The sequence below is a fragment of the Lytechinus pictus genome, chromosome 12, assembly GCF_037042905.1.
Source record: "Lytechinus pictus isolate F3 Inbred chromosome 12, Lp3.0, whole genome shotgun sequence".
NCBI classification, from domain to species: Eukaryota; Metazoa; Echinodermata; class Echinoidea; order Temnopleuroida; family Toxopneustidae; genus Lytechinus; species Lytechinus pictus.
In genome coordinates this window covers 30,875,654-30,885,106 of record NC_087256.1, presented here as the reverse complement: position 1 = coordinate 30,885,106, position 9,453 = coordinate 30,875,654, and the positions used below count along the sequence as shown (strand labels likewise).

The window sequence follows — 9,453 nt, the reverse complement described above, 5'->3', positions numbered from 1 at the left end:
AAGGCTATCTTTATCTTTCAAAGAAAAAGAAAATAAATAAAATAGAAATAAAGAGCAAATATTAAGCTAATTCATTCTTAAACTTTCAAAGAAAAAAAAAGCTCCAAAAGCAGAGGCAAAAATCGTCATTTCTTGACTGGTTGCCAACCAAAACCAAACAAGAAGAAATTTTTATGTTAAGAAGTTCGTATATCTATTTTAAAACTTCTTTCTTGCTTTAGACCCCCCCCCCCCCCTTCATTATTCCTGACTCAGCAGATCTTCCTTCAATCACCGGGCGCGGGCGGGCCTGCGCATGCGCACTGAGTGCCACTGATCGCTATCGTCCGTATAATTATGCAAATTAACCAGCGCCGCCAAACGTTAAACGCAAACCGCCAATCTAATTTGAATTTGAAAGAGCCATCTTCGCCGCGCCGTTAATTTGCACCGCACTTTTATCGAGTGCTAGTGCGATAAAGAAGGGTAAAGAAGGCCGTTTTAATAATAATTCAACCACTGAAATCACACGGACCAGATTTGGACAATGACTTGAAAGCTAAGACATTCGCAGTAGGCTCTACAGGTAAGTTAACAATTTTCTATGATTTTCTTTTCGTAGTTTGTTAAATGGCGCGGCTCGCAGCTAGCTGCGGGGCTAGCTGTAACGTTAGAGTTCGTCAGGACATCCTGTTACTGCCCCTCAGCGCTGCCTGCCGGCCGCGACTAGCCGGGCGTGGATGTGTGGCTGCCATGCCGGTGCAAGTCTGCGCACATACATCATATTGACCTTACGATTTGTGTTAAGATTTAACATGAATTTCTTTTTATTTCACAAAATCTTTCAGTTGATATTGTTCCATATATTGTTATAAGTAAATGAGAGAGATATGTGATCGAATGTGAAACTGATTTTCTTGGTCTTGGAAAAAATCTGAGACTCAGCCAGTTATGATTTTGAATTTTCAATTTCAGATTTAACTGTTAACATTATGATAGTGGCCAGCGCCTCGTGTCTGCGCACCAATCACTTTACACACGATTTGAGGATTTTGATGAGATTTTGAAATGCCGAAAATCGAAATTCATTATTTTTTCCACCATTTTAAGAGTCTGATTTTTTCATGAATAGCTGTTTATCACTTTTTGACTGTGTATTTCAGGAGAGAGGGAGACCCAAAACCACCTGGAGTCATACTGAGCCTCGAGGAGGAGATGAAGTCAGTGAACATGACCTGGGGTACCGGTAGTTTCCAGAAGAAGGCCCAGCTCAGAACCGCCAGGAGTAGAGATCCGAATACTTCGTTGCTGCCCTCCATATGAGGAGGCTGTAAGTTAGGTAATTCAGATGTCAAGTTTTCTTTTGGGGTTTTTGTGTATCTTCTATTATGAGAATTATGGAAAAGAGATGGTGATTTAATGGTTTTAAAGATGTAAAATATGAAATTCTAGCACTTTTTTTAGGCCTAATATGAGTTCGGACACCCTACTTATAATTTTTTTTTGAGGAGCGCGATATTTTTGTACATGACCCAAGCCTAGTTTCACCACAGATTAATTAATAGCTACACAGCTGTTGCATTTACAATTTTAATAACAATCTACAACAATTGAGCATTTTATAAAATTGAGTGTGTCTAGGAAAGCAAATTCGGAGGCATAAGGAGAGCCATTTATTGAGCTCCATGGAATTATAAACATGAAGGACTGATCTCTGCGACATCGATTTCAGAAGTATTCCCAAGACCAAGTGAACTTACTCATTTTTTAAATAAATATGATGATGTGCTGTTTATCATTATAGTTGAATCATTGATTCACAATCCCATGTATTTTTCTTAATGTGCAAATGGAATTTTACAACACTCTGTAGTAACCCTTGCCCGCCTTAGGTGTAGACATGTATTGCTATTCACTGTAATATAGACGTATTTTTATTCACTGGTCATTGTACTGATTATTTTTCTCTCCATTGTTTAAAAAAAAATTCTTCAGATACATCGCATCTACCAGCAAAGAACGTGTGCCAGTACAGGGAAGGAATGTACCTGTCGCACGTGAACTCTTCAGAGGCAGTGAGGACAACAAGATCTGCAAGCAAGTGATCCTTTTTGTAAGAAAATTTCCAATTTGTACATTTCACAATTAATTTTTTTTAAAGCCTTTGTACACATTTAGAGGATCAAGGCTTACAAAATGTAAAAATTAAATGTTTGCCCAAAAATCATTATGGGAAAGGTGGATTTCCGAGGAAAAATCAAATCAATCTTTGTTTACACAGTTGTACGAGCAACCTTATAGGAGGCTTGTCTAGGCTCCGTGATGAAAAAATACAATGTAAAAATTGATTCACAATCCCATGTATTTTTCTTAAAGTGCAAATGGAATTTTACAACACTCTGTAGTAACCCTTGCCCGCCTTAGGTGTAGACATGTATTGCTATTCACTGTAATATATACGTATTTGTTATTCGCTGTTGTTCACTGTACTGATTATTTTTCTCTCCATTGTTTTTGAAAAAAATTCCTCAGATACATCGCATCTACCAGCAAAGAATGTGTGCCAGTAGAGGAAAGGAATGTACCTGTCGCACGTGAACTCTTCAGAGGCAGTGAGGACTAGATCTGCAAGCAAGTGATCATTTTTGTAAGAAAATTTCCAATTTGTACATTTTACAATTAATTTTTTTTAAAGCCTTTGTACACATTTAGAGTATCAAGGCTTACAAAATGTAAAAATTTAATGTTTGCCCAAAATCATTATGGGAAAGGTGGATTTCCGAGGGAAATCTATCTTTGTTTACACAGTTGTACGAGCAACCTTATAGGAGGCTTGTCTAGGCTCCGTGATGAAAATACAATGTAAAAATGATAAAATTATCTTCATGGAGTCCTCTAGGCTAGCCAGTGACATGGGCCCATGCCCATCAATTTTAATTCATGCTTTTGCATAACCAAATGGCGTGAATTTGGAACTGGAAGTATAATTTCAGATTGACCTCCGAAATGAAACGTGCACAATTAGTCTGAACTAAAATAACATTTCCTGAATTTTTTCTTAAATCTGGAGGCTGAAGTATTTTTTTATCTTTGAAATTAAATTGGTTCTCGTTGTTTTTTACCTCTGACTTACCAGTATGTGTGGGGGTACCGTAGAAGTAGAATTAAAGGGATGGTCCAGGCTGGAAACATATCTCAATAAATAGAGTAAAATTCACAGAGCAAAATGCTGAAAACTTGATCAAAATTTGATAACTAATTAAGGTTTTGAATTTTAAAGATTTGCATTATTCCGGTGAAATAGTTCTAGGCATGTCTTTATGAATATTCACTAGGTTGGCTGATGATGTCATATCCCAATTGCCCTTTTGTATTTTATTATATGAGATTAGGTTTATTAAGATATTTTTAACCAAGAACTATTGACAATTGGATTGACAACTGATTAGGTGCAATAGTTATTGACGCAACTTATTTCATTACAATGGAGACGCATCATTTACACGTGTATGAAAAAATCAAACATTTATGATTTCATCTAGTAACATAAAAAAAAGGAAAGTGGAGATGTGACATCAGCCCACCTAATGAATATTCATGACGAAGTGCATACAACTGTTTTCACAAAATATTGATAAACTTTAAAATTCAATAACTTCTTGTTATCCTATTTTGATGAAATTTTCATCATTTTGCTCTGTGAATTTTACTCAAGTATTATTTAGATGTAAATATTTTCGGCCCGGACCATCCCTTTAATCCTCGGATAAAATTTTGTATTTCATTTTTTTTTTTTGCTTTGTCTTGCGTTTTTAAACATGTTCTGGGAACTGCTTTTTGAAAGTTGTCAGCATTAACAAGTTGTCTTTTTCCGACAGTTTCCATAGTAACAGTCAGAGGCCAGTGCTTCTCAGCCAATCAAAAGCAATGATTTCACTGAAATAGTCGGCACTGACAATCATGAAATACCCATCAGATGTTAGCAGATAATGTGCAACATAGACTCCTAGATACATATATGCAAACATACATAGTCTAAGTCTTTATTATTAAAATAAATGTATAGGTATAAGGTCGAGGCAATTTCATCTCTGCGATGTCAATTTCAGAAGTATTCCCAAGACCATGTGAACTTACTATACATGTTGTAATAAAAATGATGATGTGCTGTCTATCATTTATAATTGAATCATTGAAATATGGAACTTAGAGAAGTTTCACTATCCCATGTATTTTCTTTATGTGCAGATATAATTTTACACCACTGAAATTTTGTATTACGGTATTCACTGTACTTATTATTTTTCATTCCATTGGTTTTTTTCTTCTAATCTTCAGATACATCGCATCTACCAGCAAAGATCAAGTGCCACTACAGGAAAGGAAGGTACCTGTTTCACGTTTCCTCTTCAGAGCCAGTGAGGGCCCCAAGATCTCAATAAATAATAATTAAAAAAAGACTCCTTTATCATTCCTTTAAAAATAGTACATATTATTTATTGAAGGTAAATGCTTAGATGCATTATATTCCAATTTTGTCTCCAAGCTAGCATGTAAAAATTGGATTGACTACATATTTACTGTGTAAGTTAATGATCTTTGTTGACACATAATACAAGAATTATACACAGCATGTTACAGTTTGTAACATAATTTTCTTTCATTAAATTCCTAGTTTAAATACCATAAAGATGTTTTTTGTGACTTTTGTCATTCTCTGATGTTTTTTGGTACAGATTTCAAGAGACTGAGGGATTGATTTACCAGAGCAAGTTTACAGTCCAATCCTGTTATATTGTGCATGTGGAAATTAACAAGGTTTCAATACAATGCTACAAATTTACCTTGATTCATTTCATCAGTCCTATGTGCAAGGATGATTATTTCACTTGTCCTTGCACATTGTTATAACAGGAGTGGACATTCAATGTAAAGATAATTGAAGATAATTTATAATTGAAATAACCGCCTGAGAGGGGGGGGGGGGGTGTTGGTACCAATATTCTAATGTGTGTGTGCGCAAGGAAAACGAAGGAGTGATTATACGAGAAGAGTAAAAGATCTGGAATGTACATATCCACATGATTCATTTTTGTTTATGCTATACATTGCAGGGTGTTTCTAACTGGTACCACTTGACAATTTATGTTTCCAACTGGTCCTAACTGGTGCTTCCAACTTGTTCTAACTGGCACCAGTTGACAACTGGTGTTTCCAACTGGTTTTAACTGGCACCAGTTGACAACTCATGTTTCCAACTGGTCCTAACTGGCACCAGTTGACAATTGATGTTTCCAACTGGTTTTAACTGGCACCAGTTGACACCTCATGTTTCAAAATGGTCCTAACTGGCACCAGTTGACAATTTGTGTTTCCAACTGGTTTTAACTGGCACCAGTTGACAACTCATGTTTCCAACTGGTCCTAACTGGCACCAGTTTACAATTGGTGTTTCCAACTGGTTTTAACTGGCACCAGTTGACAACTCATGTTTCCAACTGGTCCTAACTGGTACCAGTTAGGACCAGTTGTCAACTGGTACCAGTTGCTAACTGGTACCAGTTGCCAACTGGTATTTCCAACTGGTACCAGTTACAATTTGTCAACTGGATTCCAGTTGATTCCAGTATTGGAATCAACTGGATTCCAGTTGATTCCAGTATTCCAATTTCCATATTGAATCCAGTTCGCTAACTGGAATCAACTGGTACCAGTACCAGTTGGATGAACTGGTCCTTAACTGGTTTTTTGACCTGGGTAGAAGCCTCCTGGCTACTAGGGAGCTCCGGCCCGCTTCGCTTCGCGGGCCGGAGCTCCCTGGGTTACCTGTACCAGAGCCGGGCGGGCGGGCGCGGGCAGAGGCAGAGCAGAGCCGAGGGCGAGGCCGAACGGCCGAAGCAACAATGCCATGTCAATTGCCATGCCCATGGATTTTATAAAAACAGTGCAGTTCACCCCTTACTTACCTCGTTTAAAATACTACAATGTCACAAAGAGAAGTAATTCGTCTGTGCTTCTTCTTCTTGTTTTTCACCCTTAACTTGCGTGTCTTTATTCTTGAGTTAGTTTTACTTCGTCGTAATCATTATTTATAAGGTCTTTGTTCGCCGTATAACGGTTGACAAACCACGAGCTCACAACAACAATACCGGGGGAAGAACAACAAAGAAGAAGAAGAAGAAGGTTAAGGTTGCGTTGGGGATTCCCCGATTCCTGACTAGTCTTTTGTTGAGACACCTAAATTAAACAAGACATTTTTCACAATTTACTCACACACGGGCTCACATAAAATTATTTTTGAAATGACATGCTCTCCAAAGCAGAAACTAATATGTATAAAGATTATGATGATGATTAAAACAAGAACAACACCACTAACAATGATTTTAACGACAATGAGAATGGCAAACAAAAAAATTCTGCTAGAATTTTCAAGTCCACCCCAGCAAAATGTTGATTTGAATAAAAAGAGAAAAATTCAACAAGCATAACTCTAAAAATTTCATCAGAATCGGATGTAAAATAAGAAAGTCATGACATTTTAAAGTTTCGCTTAATTTCACAAAACAGTTATACGCACATCCTGGTTGCATGGTTATGCAAATGAGGAGACTGATGACATCATCCACTCACTATTTCTTTTGTATTTTATTATATGAAATATGAAATATTCTAATTTTCTCCTAATTGTCAAGTGAAACAACGATTGATTCCTCCATGATCATGAACATGTGGAACTAGCATTGCTTAAAACTATATGATTTCGTCAAGTTGGTCCCTATTGTCAAATCTGTAAAAAATGAAATATTGTATAATTCAAACAATAAAAAACAAAAGAAATAGTGAGTGAGGGACATCATCGTCTGTCTCATTTGCATGTCACTGAGTTGTGCATATCACTGTTTTGTGAACAATCAGTGAAAATTTAAAATGTCATAACTTTCTTATTTTACATCCGATTTTGATGAAATTTTCAGCGTTATGCTAGTATGATTTTTCTCTATTTATTCAAATCATCATTTTCTGGGGTGGACTTGAACTTTAAAGAAAGTAGGCTAAAACGTACGAATCAACATTTTAATTACTGAACCATGTTGGCCAGAAAATACTTTTCAAACAATCAACGATTTGTGATGAGCCGCCTGTCATGATCTCCTACAAACTGCTTTTAAAAACTAAGCAGCGCTGATCCATTAATGCATCACAAATTCTATACCCGCAAAATAAGACAAAATCAATCAATATTTATATAATGGTACGCGCATTAAAACCGACAGCAGCGATATGGGGGGGGCGGTCGCGGCCCCCCCCCCCCCCCAAAAAAAAAGGACGTCCCCAGAAGAAAAAAGGGGAAATGGAAGAAAAAGAAAGAGCAAAGGGAGAAAAGGGAAGAAGGGTATAGCTTTATAGTTTTTTTCTCAAGTTCTTATAAGTTTGTCAAAAGAATGAAAACCTAATCGGAGACGGATCGATCTTTTCTCTTTTCATACAAGATTTTGCTTACGTGCTCCGTACGGGGGCGATAAAATTGACTTTCCCCTTAATTTGTTTTCCACACCATTTTTATACTCCGTTTAATTGTCTCCTCCCGGCTATCGGGACACATGTATTTCTTTCCAGAAATGATATTGGTGCAAAGTAGGCCTAGCTGACACATATTTACGCTCTCCTCGTCGAAGCGGGTAAACACGTGTAGGCCTATCCCGTTACTCTCCGAGTCCCCATATGCTATTTAATTATTCTTCCGCTTTTTAGCAAGCTAACTTGGGCAAGTATCTGCTCAAAGGGGCAGGCATAAATTCCCTGTTGTGCTATATACAAAAGCATATACGATGAAATTTTATTCCATATCGCTGCACATCCATCTCATATCCTGTTTTGCGCCATTAATTTGAAATTTTGAATATCGCTCATATTTCTTAGCGAAATTACACATATTTTTTTTGGAAACAAAAATTACATATATATTTCCGTGCTTCGCGTGAATGGGAAAGGGATGATTCATCTCCGTGTATCATCCCTTTCCAATTTTTAGCTTTTATATATTTCTTCGTAAATCGAGTAATCTAAGAAAAATGAAATTATGAAATGAATCTTATCTTCAACGCTATTCGCGGGAAGGAATAATATATTCCCTCTGCATACCCATCTTTTTTTGCTATATGATGTCTGACCAAGATAGGCATTTTATACGACGCAAGGAATTCACTTTTCTGTTCTCATTTTTTTAGCTTCCGCGTTTCGCGCGGGAAGAGAAATTAATGATTTCAAATTCCCTAAACCTTTTCCCATTTGGGGCGTTCAAAAGTGTTTTTTTGATCCGACACCCAGTCAATTGAATATCGAACTAGTGGCGTAACTACGGAGGGGCACGTACGTGCCCCCCCCCCCCCCCCACTTAAAAAAAAATTGTGGGAAAAGGAGAAAAAGAAGAAGAAAAAGAAAGAGAAACGCAGTGGGGAAAAGAAATTATTTTAGTATGTTACATTATGTTATAATATATATTTATTATAATATATGTTAAATAAGAATTTTTTATAACTTTATGAAACATTATTTGCTTATAGGGCCTATGTGGTCATCATTCCTGGTGCTTGCATTGTCTGTTGAATGAGATCTAATAATCCTGTTGTACTATAACATTCCGTTTTCAAGCAATATACGCTAAATATATTTCCTCGCCCCCCCCCCCCGGGGGGGGGCCACTTGCATTGACGAGTGGATACCATGCGCGACCAAACAAACACGTAAAAAGGATGTCTTTTCAAGATAGGGCACGTTGCGTACCTAACGTAATAAGGGTGTCAAAAACACTATAATAATGAAAAAAGGGTATCTATTTCGTTAGGAAAGCTACGTGTTTAGGGTCAAATTTGCGAGGGTATAAAAAATCAAGACTAAAAATTAATGTTTGATAAAGGATGTACTTTTTGCCCCAAGAATCAACACTACGTGTTAAGAGTATAGGATTTGCGCGAGTGGGGCTGTACTAAACAGATACTAAACCAATGATGATGTAAAGGTAAAACCGACGACCGACGTCCTGGAAATATATACAATAGAAAGGCTGTACTTAATTGTTTAGGGTTCAATTCAGGGAATACTTGCCAATAGAATCGTTTTGTTTCCCAATACTTGTTAAGGGTAGGGTTTCACACGCCAATACTTGTTAAGGGGTGCATTTTCAGAATATGGAAAATACGTGTTTAGGGTGCTTTTTGAGATCTCTTGGTCGCGCATGGTATCCACTCGTCAATGGAAGTGCCCCCCCCCCCCGCCCCCCGGGTTCCTCGCACTTCGGGTTAGTATTGTTTTATGTAGTTACAGATGCTCCCCCTGCTAAGGTCTGAACATAAACATTTCCACCCGGCATTTTCCACTCCGTGCTTACACCTGCATTTGGTTGATTGGTGAGATATGTCATGATTGTCTGCTCTTCGTGAATTACTAAAAACACTCCTTAAAGTCCTTGCC

General features: G+C 37.3%; 1 long non-coding RNA gene across 1 annotated transcript; it reads left to right on the top strand.

Annotated features, from left to right (window-relative positions):
• The first annotated feature begins 380 nt into the window (after nucleotides 1-380).
• Nucleotides 381-4,669, top strand: LOC129272873 (uncharacterized). The gene is made up of 5 exons (XR_010295284.1): nucleotides 381-565; nucleotides 1,143-1,318; nucleotides 1,975-2,092; nucleotides 2,512-2,626; nucleotides 4,318-4,669. It is a non-coding gene; the product is annotated as an uncharacterized LOC129272873 (long non-coding RNA).
• Nucleotides 4,670-9,453: the final 4,784 nt, after the last annotated feature.